The 4,454-nt window shown below is 44.7% G+C and overlaps 1 protein-coding gene across 1 annotated transcript in view; it reads left to right on the forward strand.

The window, feature by feature from the left end:
• The first annotated feature begins 2,498 nt into the window (after positions 1–2,498).
• UGGT1 (UDP-glucose glycoprotein glucosyltransferase 1) overlaps positions 2,499–4,454 on the forward strand; it is a 97,532-nt gene continuing 95,576 nt past the window's right edge. The window contains exon 1 of the mRNA XM_004694888.2: positions 2,499–2,613. The gene's annotated coding sequence lies outside the window, so the exon portion shown is untranslated. The remainder of the gene's footprint in view (positions 2,614–4,454) is intronic.

Here is a 4,454-nt window from a genome sequence, read left to right on the forward strand (position 1 = left end):
ACCAGTTGTTGGGGCTTTGCAAGTAGATGAGAAACTGAAACGGTTTGTGGCTTTGCTATTGTTGTGGCCTGGCGAAAAAAGATGGAGACCCAGAAGCCAGGTGTCTTTACTGAGCTATGGCCAGGTGGAAAAAGCAAAGACCTACAAGACAGACATCTTGTTGAGAGGCTTACATGTGGTTGCTTGTCTGGTCATTCAACTGCTGCTGTTTTGAGCTTGCTTGTCTTGGCTATGCTGGGGCATCCCAACAGCTCATGGAGTATCTCCTATTGCATCTTATGTCTTTCTGAGTTGGAACCTGGCTTATAGCCTGGCTGTCGAGTCTGTAGTGGCAGCAAGATGCCATCTTAGACATGTGACCCATTGTTTGGGAGAGGAGCTTTGCTGTCCTCAGGGGCAAGGAAATGCCATTTTAACTGCTTTTTTTGCTAATACTGGCCACAGGTAAAGTGGCCAAGGTAAAGGCCTCTTCTGCCCTCAGCAACTCTTTGTCTGCGCCCCCCCCCCAACAATTTCCTTTGTTGTTGTTTCTAAGCCTGAGTAGTCTTGCAATTGTGTGTGCAGATGAAGAACTCAGACCAGTAAACTATTTCAGCAGTGTCTTGGGCCAGTTTAGTTTCCCTTGATGCTTTGTGTTAAAGATAGAAAATTAAAAACATTCAAAAGCTATTCTGTTAAGATGAACACCACTGCATTTTCATTGAAAGGTTTAGTGAGAAAGGCAACTTTTCTTGTAAGCTGTGCACTATCAGTTGTAAGTTGTAACCAAGCAAACCTTGGTGTTCATGTAAAAACAAACAAAAAACAGCGGTGATGTGGTGAATTAAAACTAATTTCTTTTTATGAATGCATCCCTTGACACGATTAAAAGGAATAGAAAACACAATGAAAAGGTAGTACAAGCCCCCCCTAAGAAATAAATCTTAAAATGCCTTAAAATTTTAACTCCTTTTCTTTCAATAAGGAATAGCAAGTTCAATAGTCAGCTCCAGAAGTTGTTAAGCACAGTTCAAACCTATGCAGCCCTTTTATATTTAAGAACTTTTAGTCCTTGTGTAACAGGGTGCTCCCTAGGAAAAAGGGAAGTTCCAGATTCCCTGCCCCACCCAGAAGGAGGGTGGAGCTGAGCGGAGAAAAAGAAGAGAGAAGAAGAGAATGAAGAAGGATGGAGTAGGAAGAGACCTGAGGAAGCCACATGGAGCAGCAAGCATGTGATGAAGAAACTGTGCTTGTTTCCTGACCCTGGATCGGTTAAGGCAGATGTGGGTGAGATACCTGTAGGGAGGTGACTATGGCAGTGTTTATATTGATTTTGATTTTGCTCTTTTCCTCCCAGATTTGTCTGGCCATTTCTGACCCTTTTCCATGGGTCCCGTCCCGGCCAGAAGGTGCTTTAGTCTTGTGGCAGGCTTTCAGGCCTTGTTTTGGGCCAATCCCTTTTGGATTGACTTTTGCCCACGAGGGGATGGGGAACTTCAGGTGTTTGATTTAGAAGTTATATTCTTTGTGTTCCATATATATATTTACTGTATTAAAGTTCCTTTTCATTAAAGTTTTATATGTTCTGTCTTCTTGCGGCGGATGGCAGAATCCACTTAGAGCAGTCAGGTTTTGGGGCTTCAGGGGTGTCCCTCTCCCCCTGTCCTGGAACAGATTTGCTGTCCTATAACAGATTTTGTCCTATAACACTTGTTCTGGCATTTTCAGGGGGAAGGCTGGCTTGTGTTATATAATCCATTCAGTTTTACACTTTAATGTACTTTTCAAAGTATATTTTTCACTTCTGTTTAATAGTTAAAAGTACACCCTCAAAAAAGGTATTCATTTCTGCGTGAGTAAAACGATCGCCCCAGTGTCACAGATTGTCAACCAATTTGAAGCAGTGATTTGACAAATCCCAGAGAATTCATAATCCCTGCAGGCTAAATTGCTACTGCCAGTCTAAAATAAGCCAAATGGGGTTATAAAATAAAAAACCCTTTCGCTCCGGGTGGCCCAGGAGCGAATGCTACCTTAGTTTAGGGTTTAAGAAAAAGTCGAACAAGCTCAGCAACAGTCATTTGGCCCCTCATTGTGCAACACGACTTTATAAAGAAGTACTGAAGGAATCAGATTCTGAAATGTCCCAGAGGCCAAATAGGGGGAAAAAATATGCTACCCCTCTCTGGCGTCACCACCTGGTAAAGTTTCCTGCCCTACACACCGGCACTCCTGCCCCAAAACCGGAGGCGGCCCTCACACACCCAAACATGGGCGGCTAAGGAGAAAAGGGGCCTCCGCGAATACAAGATGGCGTCCGGGAGTCACTCTAGGCCGATCGGGCCCCGACTCGGTAGACGGAAGTCCTCCGACCCTCGCCACTAGGAAGCGGAAGTAGAGGAACGGCCGGCGCTTGGGCTTTTGCTTTCGCAGGCCAGCTGGTGAGCGGAGCCGCGGCAAAGGCGCGTGTCTGTCGCTCACTGGCGTAGCCGTTGCCGCCACCGCCGCCGCCGCCGCCGCCCCGCCCAGCCTCGGGGTTGTCGCGGGCGCCGGAGCGGAGGAGCTGCAGCCTGGGCCCGGGCGGGAAAGGGGACGCGAGCGGAGCGTGTGCCGCGACTGCGCGGCGGGTGACAGGTACCCCTGGGGTGAGGTGGGGAGGTCTTTTGGACCGTGGGAGGTCTGGGGTGCGAGGCTGCTCTGTGGTCCGGTCACCTTGAGCTGCTATTCCTTCCCTGACTCACTTTCCTATGTCTCACACCAGCCCTCGACCTTACTTGCAGGTGCTTGGAGTCCTCCCACCTTGGCTGCTGGCGAGGTACCGCTTGCCTCGCGTTGGCCCAGGGCTCGCTCTAGCTGCTTGCAGCTTGCCTTGTGGAGCTTTGAGATGCGTGTGCCCTAATGCCCAAGGAGGTGGGGAAATATCGGCACGTGAATTTGGACCAAGCCTGACCCCTAAGTAGGTTGAGAACCAGCAGTTGCCAGAACTCTGGAGAAAGGACTCGATCTTTCTATAGGTTTTTCTTTACCCTAGTTAGAGTTTCGATGATGCGCATTGGTTGCACTTTTTATCTAATTAGGATCGGTTGACTGGAAATAGGATGATCCGGTTTCACTTTTAATGTGGGACCTGCGAGAAGAATAAAATCTGCACACATAGCCAGGTTACGTGGACGTGAACTTATGCTTGTTACTTGGACACAATCTCTGTTCTAGATTGTTTTTTTTATTTCTTGCCAAATTTGAGAATTAGCACATTTTATTTGAAGTCCAGGGGCTTTATACTTTATTGTGCAACACTGTTTTGGAAATAAATACTCGTTGAGTGTTTTGTCAGACAGCTTTAGTGTGGTGTTTGAAGACATTTTAAATAGTTAATTTGTGATCTCAGATCACAGAATTTTGTGTGGTTGTAGCCTTTCCATTTAACTTGCTTTTAATAAACTTAGCAGAAACAGTTTTCTTTTAGAAAACGATGCTTTGTGTAATAGCCTGGCACCTTTGCTATGCACATTTAATTTGAACAGAATCAGTTGAGCTGAGGAGAAAATTTTGTTAGGCTTTTTCCCTGCAGTTGCCCTAGATCATTTTCATATCAAATGTATAGTAACTACTTTGCAGACATTAGATTTATATGGTTTGCAGCAAATTAGATTTATATGGTTTGCTAATAGGTATAAATGTATATTAATTACTTGGGAAGTTAATTTGTTTCTCAAGAAAGAAACTTTCTAATATTTTTCCTTTGTGTTGGCATACATGTTGAAGCTCAGATGATTGCCTATAAATTCACAGGTTGTAAGTTGTTTTTTAAAAGAACTTGAAAGTTGTTTAAAAAGAACTTGAAAGGACTTTGAAGTTGTTAGCAACTTTAAGAATGGAAGAAAAAGTTGGTGATGACTTACAACTTTATGCCTCTTTTGTCTCCAAAAAGTGAAATGTGTTTGCCATTAGCATATTTTTTATTAATATTTCCAGTATTTTATTGTAGATCAATGAGCAAGAGAGGGTGACTAAGGAAATCCAATTACGACTAGACTTATTGAGATGTATTTGGGCCTGGGACTTGAAGTGTTTTTTATTTACCCATCATAATAAAAGCATTTCACTATGACTCTGATCATGCATTGCCATGCTGCAGATTCCGACAGCCATATCTGAGATTATTTGTATCTGTAAGCAGCATTTAAAAAACTATGAGGCTCAGCTCTCCCTGGTGGAGCAATGGGTTAGGACACAGCATTGTAAGCTAGAAGCTAGCTGCAGCCGCCTCAGTGCAAGTTGGATCCCCGGCCCTGGGACCTGGGAGGTGATCCACATGGTGTGATCACCACTGTGGTGCCCCCCCCCCCCCCCCCCCCGCCAGAAGTGTACTTGAGTGTACTTTGAAAAACAAACAAACTATGATGCTCAGAGTGATCAAGTATCTTATAAAATGAAGATATCCTCAAACAAAAGACTACTTCACTGAGGTTCTT

This window comes from Condylura cristata, unplaced genomic scaffold, assembly GCF_000260355.1.
Source record: "Condylura cristata isolate star-nosed mole 26May11 unplaced genomic scaffold, ConCri1.0 scaffold00049, whole genome shotgun sequence".
In the NCBI taxonomy this organism is placed as follows: Eukaryota; Metazoa; Chordata; class Mammalia; order Eulipotyphla; family Talpidae; genus Condylura; species Condylura cristata.